Source organism: Vicugna pacos, chromosome X (genome assembly GCF_048564905.1).
Source record: "Vicugna pacos chromosome X, VicPac4, whole genome shotgun sequence".
Taxonomy (NCBI): Eukaryota; Metazoa; Chordata; class Mammalia; order Artiodactyla; family Camelidae; genus Vicugna; species Vicugna pacos.
The window spans coordinates 47,870,975-47,886,525 of record NC_133023.1 but is presented as its reverse complement, the minus strand read 5'-3'; the positions used below and the strand labels follow the sequence as shown (position 1 = coordinate 47,886,525).

Below are 15,551 nucleotides of genomic sequence, written 5' to 3'. Positions count from 1 at the left end.
TAGGGAAGATTTTAATTGCTATTTCTATTTCCTTTCTAGTGATCGGGTTGTTCAAGTGTTCAGTTTCTTCTTGATTCAGTTTTGGTGGACAGTATGTTTCCAGAAACTTTTTCATCTCCTCTAGGTTATCCAGTTTGGTTCCATATAGTTTTTCATAATATTCTCGTATGATATTCTGTATTTCTATTTTGTTTGTTGTAATTTCTCCATTTTCCTTTCTTATTTTGCTAATTTGTGCTCTCTCTTTTTTCTTCTTTGTGAGTTTGGCCAGAGGTTTGTCGATTTTATTTACTTTTTCAAAAAACCAGCTTTTGGTTAGGTTGATTTTTTTCTATGGTCTTGTTAATCTCTATTGTATTTAATTCCTCTCTGATCTTTATTATTTCCTTCCTTGTGCTGCTTTTTGGGGCTTTTTGTTCTTCTTTTTCTAATTGATTCAGGTGGTGGCTTATCTTGTTTATTTGAGATTTTTCTTCTTTTTTAATTAAGGCCTGTATCGCTATAAACTTCCCTCTTAGCACTGCCTTTGCTGTGTCCCATAGGTTTTGAGTGGTTTTGCTTTCATTATCATTTGTCTCAAGGTATTTTTTAATTTCAGCTTTGATTTCCTCATTGATCCATTGTTTTTTCAATAACATATTGTTTACTCTCCATGCTTTTCTTTTTTTGTCCTTTGTTTCACTCTTGTTTGATTTCCAGTTTCATGGCATTGTGGTCAGTAAAGATGCTTGAGGTAATTTCTATCTTCTTAAATTTGTTGAGGTTTCTTTTGTGTCCAAGTACATGATCGATCCTGGAAAATGTTCCATGTGCACTTGAAAAGAATGTATTTTCTATTTTTTGGGGGTGTAAAGCTCTGAAAATATCCACCAAATCTAGTTTTTCTATTGTAGTATTTAATTTCTCTGTTGCCTTGTTTATTTTCTGTCTGGAAGATCTGTGTAGTGATGTTAATGCAATGTTAAAATCTCCAACTATGATTGTATTCCCATCAATATCCCCCTTTATCTCTGTTAGTAATTCTTTTATGTACTTAGGTGCTGCTATATTGGGTGCATATATATTAACGTGTGTAATATCTTCATCTTGTATCACTCCTTTAATCATTATAAAATGTCCTTCTTTATCTTTCTTTATGGCCTTTGTTTTAAAGTCTATTTTGTCTGAAATCACTACTGCAACACCTGCTTTTTTGGCTTTTCCATTTGCATGGAATATCCTTTTCCATCCTTTCACTCTCAATCTATATGTGTCCTTCTCCCTAAAGTGGGTCTCTTGTATGCAGCATATTGAAGGTTGTTGCTTTATTATCCACTCTGCCACTCTATGTCTTTTGACTGGAGCATTTAGTCCATTAACATTTACAGTACTTAATGATAGATGTGTGTTTATTGCTATTTTGAACTTATCTTTGCAGTTGAATTGGTATATCCTCTTTGTTCCTTTCTTCTTCCTTTTGTGGTTTGGTAATTTTCCTTTGTATTATCATGGATTTTATTTAATTTTTGTGACTCCCTTGTAAATTTTTGACGTGTGGTTACCCTTTTTTCTAAATCTATTAACCTATACCCGTTTTTAATAAACTGATAATAACATGATCTCAAAACCATCCTACTGTTAAGAAAATTTTAAAAAAAGAAAGAAAAAAAATTCTATATTTCCCTGCCTCCCTCTCCCACTCTCAGTGATTTGTATGTCTTCTTTTATAATTTCGTGTTTTCTTTATTTGTAATTCATGAGTTATCACCTTTCCAGTTGTACGTTTCTCATTTCTGTAGCATCCTGCTGCTTTTCTATTTGGAATAGCCCTTTCAATATTTCTTTTAGCATGGGTTTAGTGTTGCTAAACTCCTGCAGCTTTTTTTGTCTGTGAAACTCTTTATTTCTCCATCCTAAAGGATAGCCTTACTGGATAATGTATCCTAGGCTGCATCTTTTTTTCATTCAGGGCTTTGTATATATCTTGCCACACTCTTCGGACCTGTCGTGTTTGTGTAGAGAAATCAGCTGAGAGCCTTATGGGGGTTCCCTTGTAGTTCACTCTTTGCTTTTCTCTTGCTGCCTTTAGAATCATTTCTTTATCCTTGACTTTGGCTATCTTGATTATGATATGTCTTGGTGTGGGTCTATTTGATTTCTTCCTGTTTGGGACCCTCTGAGCTTCCTGTACTTGTATATCTGTTTCCTTCTTTAAGTTTGGGAATTTTTCAGTCATGATTTCTTCAAAAACCTTTTCAATTCCCTTTGATCCTTCTTCCCCTTCTGGGACCCCTATTATGTGAAGATTGGGACGCTTTATATTATCCCATAGGTCCCTTATGCTATTATCATTATTTTTTATTTGCTTATCTTGTAGTTCTTGTGAATGGGTGCTTTCTGTTGCCCTGTCTTCTAGATCACTAATTCGTTCCTCTGCATTAACTAGTCGGCTTTGCACAGCTGTTAGATCATTCCTCATCTCTGTCAATGAGTTTTCCCATTTTACTTGGCTCTTCTTTATAACTTCAATTTCATTTTTGACATATTTTATTTCTCTAAGCATTATCTCTTTTAATTCCTTCAGCAATTTGATCACTCTTTTTTTGAAATCTTGATCTAGTAGGCTATCGATGTCTATTTCATTGAGCTTTCTTTCAGGGGATTCCTCTTGTTCTTTTAATTGGAAAAGTTTCTCTGCTTCTTCATCTTGCTCATACCTCTCTGGCACTGTGGTTTATGGAGTATCAGTTGTCTATTTTGGATCTTAAGGATTTTATCTATCTAATGCCTATTTAGGAATAGAACTTAGGAAAAAAAAGAGAAAAGAAAAAAAGAAAAAGAAGAGAAAAAAATAAGAGAGAGAGAAAGATATTTAAAAGAAGGGAGAAAGAGGGTTTGAAAACAATGTATAATGAATAATAGAAGAGCGGGTTGAAGCAGAGTATTAATCGGGTGGAGATGTCCTTTTAAAACCTTTAAAAAAAAAGGGGGGGTGGGGAGATGAATATATGTGTTTGAAGCCTGTGTCTAATCAATAACAGGACATCAAAACCCAAGAGAAATAGAAATGAATTAAGAAGTAAAAATTAAGAGAGTAATTGAAAATAGACGAGGTAAAAACAGATTAGAAAAAAAAAACAAAAACAAAAAACAAAAAACAAAACAAAACAAAACAAAAAAACCAAAAGAAAACAAACAAAAAAAGGGGGTTGTCGGTGTTCTCCTGGAGTGTGTGTGCTTTTAATGTGATGTCCTTCTCTCTTCTCCTGTCTGTTTTTGAAGCTCAGCTTGTTTTCATAGGCCCTCCGTTGGCGCCCTCTTCTGTGCTGTCCCCAGCACCTGTCGGCAAGCAGATCGCGCCTTCTTCTAACACAGGGTCAGATGCAGCTCTCCTCTGCTTTGGGCGGGCGGGTCACGGCCCCTCCGGATGCCGCAGTCAGATGTTGCAGACTGGCCAGGCAGGAGGGCGGGTCGTGCCCCCTCCCAGCACCTCGATCAGTGGCTGTGTTCCTGCCCGACAGGCGGGGGGGTGGCGCTCTCCCTCTGCCTGCGCCGCAGGTAGCTCCGCTGCTCTGTGCAGCTGCGCGCTCCGCCCTGGCCGAGCTCGGCGGGTTGGCTCGGGGAAGACCGAGGGGCAGCCTCATCCCTGCTCCGAGCCAAGAAATAGCTGCTTTTTTGTCTTTGTGGAGCAAGTTCTCTGGGGGACCAGAATGGAAGGATCCTATCTGCCCCGGGCTGTAGGCCCGTCTCAGTCTGGCCCTTGAGGCTGCTAAGCCCTTTGGTGTGGACACAGGTTTCGCCTCTGCCCCCGCCTGGGTGCTCAGCGCTGGAGAATATGGCGGCTCTGCCGGGCCCCGCCCCTCTTCCCCTGAAAATTTCCGCGGGTTTTCAGAGATGGGGGTATGCACCCTTCCCCAGAGAGCACATCAACCTTGCTGTTTTATGGAGGGCCCAGGTTGTTCTGTCCTGTACACCTACGGCCACGGCGCCCAGCCCCCTGCAGTCCCCCGGAGCTGCCTCCGTGCAGCCGCCCCTGTCCTCCACCTGGCTTGTGCCGCCTGGCCCTGCCCGCCGCTGCCGGCCCACGTCTCAGGCTGGGTGTCGGGGGGACGCTCTGTGCCCGTTTAACTTAGTTCTGTCAGACAAGGGCTGCTCTGTACAGATCCGAGCCTTGGAGACTCCCCCTCCGTCCCGCTGGCCTCTCAGTTGGAGAGGGGAGACCCAGCGAGCAAGCGCCAGGCCTCCTTTGCCGCTCCCTCCCCACGGGACCCGTCCCGCGCTGCTTTGCCTTTTGTTCTTTCTTTTTTCCTTTTCTCCTACCAGATTTTTGGCGTCTTTATCTTTTGAAGAGCGCGATGATCATTTGTAGTTCCGCAGGTGCTCTGGTTGGCTGAGTGGGTCTGTAGATGTGGGTCTTGGTGTATTTGTGGGAGAGGGTGGCTTACAAGCGTCCTTCTACTCCGCCATCTTGCCCGGAAGCCTCAATTTTGCCTTCTAAGTTTCCTTGTCAGCATTTAGTTAGCCTCTGCTGGTCCCACTGCCTCAGGCAGTTGTAATGTTAAATACTCACTGCTGATTGTTTCCCACACACACTCTGGGGACTGGCTGTTTGCACAGCATGAGTTTGAGATAGGTCAAATTGTGACAGCTCTCTGGGGGCGGATTTTTTGGGTAACTTCAAATCACTTCTGCCCCCTACCTTGATTGTGAAACTGTTGCTTTTAAAGGCCACCATATAGGTGAGGATACGGGGATGGGGGTAGATCAAAATACAATGCCACAAAATTCACTATCATTATGGAGATTTAGCTGTTTTTTTTCTCAAATAAACACTCCCCGCATTGCTGGAAGCCTTGGTTTAATTTCCAGAGACTGCAGAGGTTAATTTTGACAAATTTTGCCATTGTCATTGCTTCATAGAGCCCTAAGTTTTCCATGATTTTTACTCAGATATTCTAGAAGTGTATCCCATTTGCATTTGTTTTTAACTGAGTTACTTGTAAGACTAACTAATTCTACAGCTCTAGCCCCATTCACATAAGAGTCCATCTGCATGGCTTCTCCTACAGGAAGCAGTGTGCAACCTGTTGTCAGTTTGTTGTTTTTCTTATTAAAATGCAGGGGTTTTTAAAAATATGCTCATGAATAGCCCTTTGTCATTTTTACACGTAACAAAACTTCCACTAGACTGTGGCTATTTTTTTCCCTCTCTTTTCTTTGCTTTAATGAAGTTCTCACTTTTAAGGATTTTCAGTACAGCAATATGTGGATGCTGATCACACGGTTGAGGCATCTAACTACTGTCTAAACCTCAGTCTTTGCTCTGATTCACTGTCTAGAGCATCTGAACACATCTACTGAGCCCCATATACCAATGGATGCTGACAGCCCTAATTAAAAAAATGCTTTTTAAGTAAAGCAAAAAATAATAGCTTTGACACTGGAAAAGACAAATCTCAAATTTCCTAGCTGATCTTGCTTTCTGTGATCATTAGCTACATCATGTTTATAGAGCCGACAGGCATATTGAGCTACTGATTTTATTTCATCGGATTTTAGAATGCAGAACACATTTCAGGCCCACTTATAGCACCATATGTGTATCTTTAAGGATATATACATATGATGATGTCTTTATTATAAGTACCTTATTTTATTTTAAGTTCCAAATGCTGTGAACCTCATTAAGGAAACATTGGAACTGCAGAACTGAAATTTTTCATACCACCATCATCCCGTAGCATCTCTTTTGCACTTAGATGTTCTGTGGCAGAGTATTTTTCTGCTCCCAAGAAATGATCAATGTTGAAGGGGAAGAAAAAACCCTCCTCTAATAAATATATTCCAAATCACACACTTATCTGAACAATGGCCACCATTATAGTCCACACCAATCCATCTACTCACACTGACTCAGAGTCCTCAACAGAGACAAACCACCACTGAAGTCAGGGTTCTCAGCACACGTCCTATCCCCTCTCCATTCCTTGTTGATTCTGACCTACTTTTGTCCAACGCGTCCTGCCAGTCTCTTCGCTTCCTGACTGCAGTATTTAATTTTTACCTTTGGGTTCCAGGCTGCGCCTAGTGATTTCCAGAGAAACACCAGACACCTGGCTCATCAGGAGGGATGGGAAGGATTTCAGGAAGCTGTTACCCTAACTGACTTGCAGATCAGTGAGTGGCTGTTGTGAGCATTCCTTCTAGATCTCTGACATGCCGGCTGCATCCACCCCAGCAAAATAACGTAGCTCCTCCAACTACCTCTGCCTCCATTCATCTGGGTTTCTGCTTTCAGTGACACTCAGATGCTGCTGATGGTCATTATATTATATATATATATATATATTTTTTTTAATTGAAGTATAGTCAGTTACAATGTGTCAATTTCTAATGTACAGCACAATGTTCCAGTCATTCATATACACATATTTATGTATGAATTCCTTTTCATGTTCTTTTTCATTAAAGGTTATTACAAGATATTAAATATAGTTCCCTGTGCTATACAGAAGAAATTTTTTTTTTTAGCTATTTTTGTATATAGTAGTTTATATTTGCAAATCTCAATCTCTGATGGGCATTTTTAAAGCCACATCTGGAACCCTTGCTGCAGAAGAGTCTGAGGAATATATTTTCAACCTCATAGCCTTTTGGTTAGAAAGTTGGAATAAAGGCTGAGCTGGCTCACCTAACTTGTCTGCCTTTGTGAGTAAAGAGGTCTGGAGTTTCAAGGCCCAATGAAATGTCCCAGCCCTTCAGTAGCAAACTCTGAAAGCAACCAAAGTGCTCCCATCTACAAGAGCATGACTTGTCCTTAGACACTGCTGGACATAACCACCAATGCTGTCTAAGGCATCGTCTTCATCTGGTGCACACTTTCTTTAGATGTGTAATATCCTGATTAACAGGACAAGCTGGTTTGGATTCCCAAGGTCACAGGCAGCCTTCTGCCTGACTTTGGTGTATATGTGTTCATTGAAGAGTCCTCTCTCAGATCAGCTAGAGCTGCCTAGTGTGTGGTTTGCCAGAGAATGTGGGTGCAGTGCTCCCCACCAGAGTCCTACCAGTTGTTTTATTGCAGGAAGAGAGAGAGCAAAAGAGACAGAACAGGAAGTTCTTGTCCAGCCTCAAGCACAGTCACCCCCGCCCAGGGCTCTTGCTCTGGGACACAAAGAAGTCCAGGTCAGCAGCGATGTGGCCCCGGTGTACTCCAAAACATGGTTTGGTTGTACTGGGATATCTGTGTCTTTCATGGACCCTGCAAAGTTCTCGGCTTTGTGAAATGGGGAACTAAGGAACTCCTACCCATGCCTGTAGCTCCCAGGGTTTGTACCCTTATGGGTTTTGAGGATTTACTGGCAACTCATTCTCTTTCACCAGGTCATTTCTCGGTTACACGGCAGTCCTGTGACTCCCTTATCAGAACTACTCCTTAAGTTCAGGATTTAGTGAAAGGTGCCATTTTACCCTGTAAGTTCATGTTCAGGAAGGGGGAGGAAGACAGCACAGATCAGAATTGCTGTTCTGCTTTTACTTGTTGTTGTTTTCATAAGCCGTCTCCTGTTGTCGAATAGACACTGAGCAAATGAATGACTGTTACACTCCCAATTGAAGGATGAGGAAAATGCCACTCAGGGAGAGGAGGCAAATTTCCTGAGGTTCCAAAGACAAAAAGGGATGAGCACAGAATAAGATCTCTGCAAATTTCTTGGCTGTCATTAGCCTTTAGGTCAGTGACAGAGTGCCGTGTGTAGTAGTAAAGTTGTAGCGTGCTTTTAGAAGGGTGCAGATGTTCTTGTTTTTGTTGATACAATCACATTGTTTTGTCTGGGACTCTGAAAAAGAGAAATGGGTTAGAAAATGTTGGCTTCTCATCCTTGGTCCTTCCTCACCCTCACAGATATGGACCCTTCCATCTGTAGCAGGAATAAGACAGCCCCAGCCTTCCCGTCTCATGAGATCAGTACTCATTCATTTCATTCCTGCCCACCTGTAGGTGATAAAGCACAGCATGATTTTCATGTCCTGCTTCATTGATTCTTGTGAAATTAGGTGCAGAAACTCATGAAAGGAAGATGATTTTTAATATAAAGTGCAGCAGTTTTCTTAGCAGAGAAGGAAATTGAGGACTTTCTTCATTGAAAATCAAGAGAGATTTCAAGAGCATCTGTATTTCTCATGCGTAGATTAAAATGACAAAATTTAGAGGGATTACAGAAACACAAGGAAGATACCAGAAATGTCTTTAAAGAGCTTTTCTAAGACTGGGCTTGTAAAGAGACTGTTATTTGACAGAGACCCTCTCCTCACCCATAGTCCCTCTCCTTAGGTTGGAAAGGGCCAGCGTTTCCCCTGTGTGCAGTCCTGGTGCTTCAAGTGAGTTGTGGCATAGGGCGGTGCCCATGGTGCTGCCTTCAGTTTGTCCATTCTAAGTAACCCCTGGCAGTCAAAGGGCGTGTGTTTTGCAACGGCATGAACCAGCCGCCATGCTCTCCGAGGTGTTTGCTCATCTCAGCTCATCCCGGCTCAGGTGATGGCAGAGCAGATAGTGGTGGCCAGAGGTCAGCCATGAATAGCAGGGAGCAACTGGAGTCAGCTGGGACCCAAGTGGCTAGGAGTTGCAGGTGGAATTCCCAGGACTTCCCACAGCTCATTCATTCAGCTAATACTTCTCCAGCGCCTGTGATGCGCTGGTGCTTCCGTTGTGAACAGAACCAAATCCCTGTCCTCATGAAGGTGACGCTCTAGTGGACATGAGAAATGATACATGCAGAAGCAAATCCAGGTCAGGACACATGAGTGCTGTCTATTTTGGGGTGCACAAGGTGAGATCCTTTGGGAAGGAATGTATGATACAGGAAAATGTGGGGGAGAGGATGGCCGTACCCCAGGTCTTATTTTGGTCCCTGGGATGCACCTCGCCAAGTGTGGGTCCGTGGTTTTCACAGGAATGAATTCAAGAAAGAGCCACAGTTCAGTAAAGGTAGATTTATTCGGAGAGATACATACTCTATAGACAGAGTGGGCTGTTTCAGAAGGCAAGAGAAAGGCCATGAGGCGTGGGGGTTGGGTGCTCCAGTTTAAAGTTATAGTAGATACACACTCCACAAACAGAGTGTGGGCTGTCTCCCTCAGCAGAGAGAGCAGCCACGAGGTGTGGGGTTGTTGGTTTTTATGCACTCAGTATCTTCATATGCTAATAAGTGGGAGGAATATTCCAAACGCTTTGGGGAAGGTGTTGGGATTCCCAGAAATTGAGCCACCACTCACCCTTTGACCTTTTATGGTCAGTCTTGAACCTGTCCTGGCACCTGTGGGAGTGCCACTTAGCATCCTGCTGTATTTCGGTGAGTGTGCATTGAAGCCCAAGATCTACTGGGAGTTGACTTTTCCACCGTCTTGGTGCTAATGGCTGTGCCATTCTGCTAATGGCTGTGCCCGGCCCCCTTCCCTCCTGTCTCATGAAGGAGCTCGGGCCTGATTGCACAGTTGCAGAGCAGGGGACAGAGTGGAAAGAACTTCATAAGTGGAAGGTGGAAGGCAGTGTTGGCAGTAGAATTCTCAGGTGAATTATAAAGTAAGGTTCTTCTGTTTGCTGGGATTACCTGGTGTCACATTAGGGAGCTGTGACCCTTGGTGACATCAGTGAGTGGGTAGCTCACTGTGTATGCTGTTTGGCTTCTTAGGCGTCCCGAGGACTGTTGGCTTATAGGTGACTCATTTCCTCAAGCAGGGGTCTCTTTGGGGATTTTCTGCATGTGAGGCTAACATGGGTCACATGGGGAGCAGGACCCGCCAGACACATCTTGGTCCACAGTCACCTAGTGCCCTCAAGGCTTACATCCCATGGATGCATCACCTCCCCCTGGATGGGGACAAGTGGTGGGGAAGCTTCTCGGTGGTGGAGTCATTGCTCTCCAGACCCAACGCTCAAAAGCATGGACCCGTGGTGTTGGCCACAGTCTTGGCTAGATCAGGCTGTTGGGTAGCTGAGCTCATGAGACGTGGGTGCCATGCTTCCATTCTCACCAAGAGCTCTACTTTTGAAGGTTCTGGTCAGACAGCCACAAATACTCCCTAGCCCATAAACAAAGAAAAGTCTCTTTCACTCGGGGAAGGGCACACAGAAGGAGAACGTATCATCCCGAGAGCAGGAGAGGCCAAATCAGTCCTGCCATCAGGGGTCTGATGGACGAGCCAGCTCAGTTCCTCTTACTAGTTGTTTACTTGGAGTATCTGGGGTATTTCGGTGACCTGCAAGTGTCAGGAAATAGTACACGAAGTCTTTGTATATTTTCTGGTCCGGTGTCAACTCATCCCATTGTAGCTGCCGTACAAGGAAACAAAACTTGGTGGACAACAGGCCAGGGCCTCTGCTCTCTGGTGGAGCCAGGAGATTACGGTGTTAAGTATGACTGCGAGGGCATCATATCTATGTTGAGAGGCCAGATGGCCTTACATATCTCTCATGCTGGATGTCTAAGTTGCAGAGGGAAACTGGATTCCATCCAGCTCTCCAGCCAAGGAGGAGACCAGAAGTGACCTCCCCCGCCAGCTGTGAACTCTTTGCCTCCACTGACAGCAGCATCTATAGCAAAAAGCTGGGCTGCCAACTGCGTTTCCGTGTAAACATCCGAGTAGCCAAAGCAATGGCCTCGTGAGGGTTGGTGTGCCCAAGGAAGCGGTGTGTGGGACGGAGGGAGGAGTGCCAGGTCAGACTCCTGGCGGGCAGGCAGGCAGTGACGACATCTGTGCAGCGCAGATGCCATGGAACCGACACAAAGGGAGGCGGGTTTTGGAGCAGGGATCCTGGGCAGTGCCGTGTTGTTCGTAAGAAGACCCTGGGCTCTGGATCCAAGAAATCATTGGCTTGATTCCTGACCCCAACCCTCATCTTGGGCAAATGTTTGAAGCTTTCTGTGCCTCTGTTTCTTGGTGTCCCAAATGGGGATAAGAGTAGCAATTACCTCTGAGACTCAGGAGGGCCTTTATAGATGTCGTTTCATTATGCTCACAGCAGCCCACGAGCACGGTTCTAGGTCCCCCAGTTTACACGTGGCAGACGGGTAACCTTTTAATCAGTAATCACGCAGCTAAGAATGGTCAGAACCAGCATTTGAATTTGATCCCTGTGTCCAGATTATTTCTATTCTCACCCAGTATTACTGGAAAACTAGTAAACTCAGAACAAACACTGCTGGGAAGTGGGTGCTTGAAACATGTTTGTCATTGGGGAGTGTTGAGTTCACGTTCCTCACAGCCCGTCCGAGGCTCCCTGCGTCTCCGGCTTACCCTGGTGGGGTCTGCAGGGCTCTGGGCAGCTTCTCCTTGATCTCTACCCCAAGGCTCTCTGCTCTCTACAGGTTGAATCTCAAACCTGACTGCTCAGTAGAGCAAATGTCTGAAAACAAAAAAAGGTGGTGAGGGTACGGCTCAGTGGTAGAGCACGTGCTTAGCATGCAAGAGGTCCTGGGTTCAATTCCCAGTACCTCCATTAAAATAAATAAAACTAAATACCTCCCCAAAAAGGAAAGAAGTATTTAAAAAACAATAAACTGTACAAAATTCCCAGTCCAGGCTGGGGTGCCCAATTGTTTAAAGGCTCCCAGATGCTTCCCATGTGCAGGAGGGTGAAAGCTACCCCTCTACACCTCTTCTCGTGAGCTTGTCAACTCACACCCATTAGCCTCTTGAAACAGGAAAAGTACTTGTCTCAGCGTAGAACTTTCTCCTGATTTCTAGACTTTTATTTGCCTACTGGACATCTCTCCTGGAGCCTACAGACACCCAGCCAGAACTGAATCAGTTGTCTCCTCTCACGACTTGCTCCTCTTCCTGCCCTTCTTATTTCAGGGAATGGCACTATAATTTAGGACACTGCCAAAGCCAGAAAGCTGGCCGGCATCTTTGACCGCTTCCTGCCCTTCCATCACACCTGTGGCCAATCCGTCCACCTGCTGAAATGTTTTCTTCTCTCTCCTCCTGGCGGGGCCTCAGCAGGCCTTCACATGAATCTGCCAGTAGGTCTCCCTGCCTCTATCTTGTCTCTTTCTAGATCACTTTGCATGTCCCCTCTACCTCGGAGGCACACAGAGTCCTTTGTGATGTGTAGCTGTGATCTCTCCACCTGGTTGCTTCACCTGCCTCCCACACCCTGTACTCACTTCTAGACTATTTGCAGTTCCTGGAAGAGACCTGGCTCTCTTTGGCCTCCCTCCTTTGCATGTGCAGCTCCCCAGGTAGAAATGTCCATAACATTATACCTTCACCTGATCACTTCTAGGGCTTCTCAGAACTCACTACAGTGGTTCCCTCCTCTGGGACAGCCCTGGCTACAGTTCTGGCTCTCTGCCCCGAGCACCCTCTGCTGACTGTTATCCAAGCCCTCTTAACACGCCTCCTCAGCCATCATTTCACGATGAGTCCTGTACACCTAGGAGCTCCCGGAAGCAGGGACTGTGTCTTTTTTCTCTTTATTTCCAGAGCATTGTAGAGACTCAGGTATAATGGTGGAGGGAACAGTGGTTACTCTGGAATTTCTCCATGGTGGGGGCCTAGGGGTACCAGTGTAGTTGGAAGAAGGGCTTAGGGATTTATCCTGAAGCCACATTTTCAATTAACATTTCATGTTGTTTTTGTCTACTATTTGAAGTTACGAGTCTTAAAACAGAATGAGGATTTCTACAAATTACTTTACCGAAGATTGAGGAAAATGGCAGTTTTCCGTATTTAAGAATATTATTTTAATTTTGTGTGACTGGGGTGGTGGAAAATAGAAATGCAGGGGCTACTAAAGCATTCTCATCCCCTTCCCCACCCTCAGGTCCTTCGGACAGAAGAGACAGGGGGATGTGAGGAGAAGTCTTGGAGGGTGGACAGTGCACTGCTTTCAAATTATGACAGTTACTTGTGCTTTATTTAACTTTCTTTTTTAATGGAGGTACTGGAGCTTGAACCCAGGACCTTGTACATGCTAAGCACGTGCACTACCACTGAGCTGTACCCACTCTTCCCCCGATGTTTGTGTTTTTAGCGGGCTTAATGTGCTGGTAGCAGGTGCTTTAGCATCAGACACAGTCACCTGCCTCCGACCATCACGTTAATACCTTTCCCCTGAGCTAGAGAGCTACATAGTCTATTTTCACTAGTTCAATAAATTATCTACATTTTCTTTTTTTCTTAAAAAAAGGGCATTAACACGTGTTTTTCTTTAGGATCGTCTATAAATAAAATGTGATTTTTTAATCATTTACCAAAGTGTTAAGGGTAATAAATATTAAGTACAGATTTCTGAAGCATCAGTCATTAATGAAGATCCACTTTCTGCTCTTCTCTCTCTCTGTTAGTCACCTTACCTCTGGAGTTCTGGAAGCGGTGCCAGGCAGAACTTGAGTACGAATGGGACACGGTTGAGAAGGAAGAACAAATCCAGCCAGAATAGGAGGCGTGGTGTCCCCACGTGGAGATAGATGAGATTACCCAGGAAATGCGGGCGCTGTTTAGGTGCACTTTACTGTGTTTACTTCTGGACTTGTCAGCCTTGGCTGCATGTTGGAATCACCAGGGGACCTTAAAAATGTTGGCGCCTGGATTCCATCACTGCAAACTCTGATGGTACTTAGTGGCCTGGGGTGCATTTTGGCATAGGGAAGTTTTTAAGTCTCCTCTGGTTATTCTAATGTGCAGCCAAGATGAAGGAACGCTGCCTGAAATGCTGGACAAAGAAGAGAAGTGTGGTCCTTCCTTCATAATAACAGTAAAAAGGGGGAAAAGAAAAATACTGGCATAAGTGTATAAGAAAAGAGGCATTGTTTTGTATCCTTTCATAACACCAATAAAAAAATGCAAAATATAAATTAGCCGCTATGACATAGCTGTAGAAGGAAAGTCACATTGGTTTTTATAGTTGACTCCCATTTTTTCACCTGTGCCTTAATTACTGTGGCCTCCTTTTCATTGTAGACTAGGTGCCCCTTTGTCTTGAACTAAGTCCCGGTCACTGCTACCCCTTCCAATTGGGATGAGCACAAAGAAGTGTGGCTCTCATCCTAAAGTCAGAGAAAGGATAGAAGAAGCAGGGACACATTTGTTAAGGTGCCATCAGTGTTTGAGCAGTGTATGAGCTAGGCATTTTATATAATTGGAAATGTAAATTTATTGCTGTCACTCCTGCTGCAAAATTAAAAAAATAAAAGTATATATCTTTGTATCAACTTTCCAGAGATATGAAAAGATGATTTTTTGAGTCATATGTATTATTGCTTCATTCCATCATCTGAGATAATTTAGAGATGATGGTACTTGCAGTCATCAGCAGCAGGACAGTTGGTTGTAAGAATGAATAACACTTGGAAAAAAATGCTTTTACTAGGAGCATCTGAAAATGTCTCCAACTATAGATTTAATAATTGAATCACAGCTCTAGAGCATGTTGGCACTGAAAATGTCTGGAGGGAGCAGGTAAAACTCCGCTTTTTATAAATGGGAAAAAATGAGGTTCAGCTACCAATAGAAAATGACATTTGTCTTTTACAATGTAATAAGCTTCTAATAATCCCCATTATGAATAGTTCCCATTGTTTACAACTGAAGATGGGGGTCAAAGCATATGTTGGTGAAAGACTGTACATTCAGAGATGAAAGCGGAAACTTAGACATAATTAGATATTCATACTGTTTTTGAGTCCTGAAAAACAAAATCTTATCATATTGGCAGCATACAAAAAATATTGAAGAAATGTTTTTTGGTCATTTAAACTGCCTATTTTAAATTTAAAATCGCCAACTAATAAGTTTAAATTTTCATTGGAACATGCTTGTTAAAAATTGAAGATGAAGACTCACTTCACTTTATCGTTCTTCCTCATTTAAAAAATTGTTTAATTTTTTTTTTTTACTTGAAGCGTTTTTCTTTAATTGCGAATGCATGCTCCATTGTTTAGAGATGCCAGCGTTGTGGTAGTGAGACCTTGGAAATGAAGTTGCCTAAATTCATATTTGAACACAGCAGCTTGCTTCCTGAGTGATCTTGGACAACTTAAATTCTCTGTACCATAGTTTCCTATAAAATAAGAATAAGAGTGTTGCTTCCTCATGACTGTGGTAAGGACGGGTCAAATTAATGTACAGAATCTACTTGGAAGAATTCCTGGCACAGAGGAAGGGCCGTGTACTTAGTTACAGCTATTATTATAGTATATCTGCTTTTATAATCCAGGTAAATATTGAGTCTTACTGATTTCATCTCTAAAAAAAACTAAATATAAACTCTAAATTGGAAACTCTAAAACTTCATAGTTGTAGCTAATTAACACATAAAGCTCAACCAAGAAACACACAGTGGAGACCAGTTAGCTGCAGACAACTGTGCAACTTCCTGTCCTGCACGGACACTAAGCTGTCACTACCGTCACTTCTGAAATCAAAGGCAAGCTAAGGAATAGAGCTTTACAGCTTGGCCTTGTCAGGTACCCAGAACCCTGAGCTCAGACCATGGCAGGGAAACAGTTTACTGTTCACATGTGCCTTTTCAAACAATAGTATTAAAATGAACACTGTACGTATTTTGT

General features: G+C 43.4%; 1 pseudogene; it reads left to right on the top strand.

Annotated features, from left to right (window-relative positions):
* LOC140691782 (anoctamin-6-like) overlaps nucleotides 1-15,551 on the top strand; it is a 61,641-nt pseudogene that overhangs the window by 25,300 nt on the left and 20,790 nt on the right.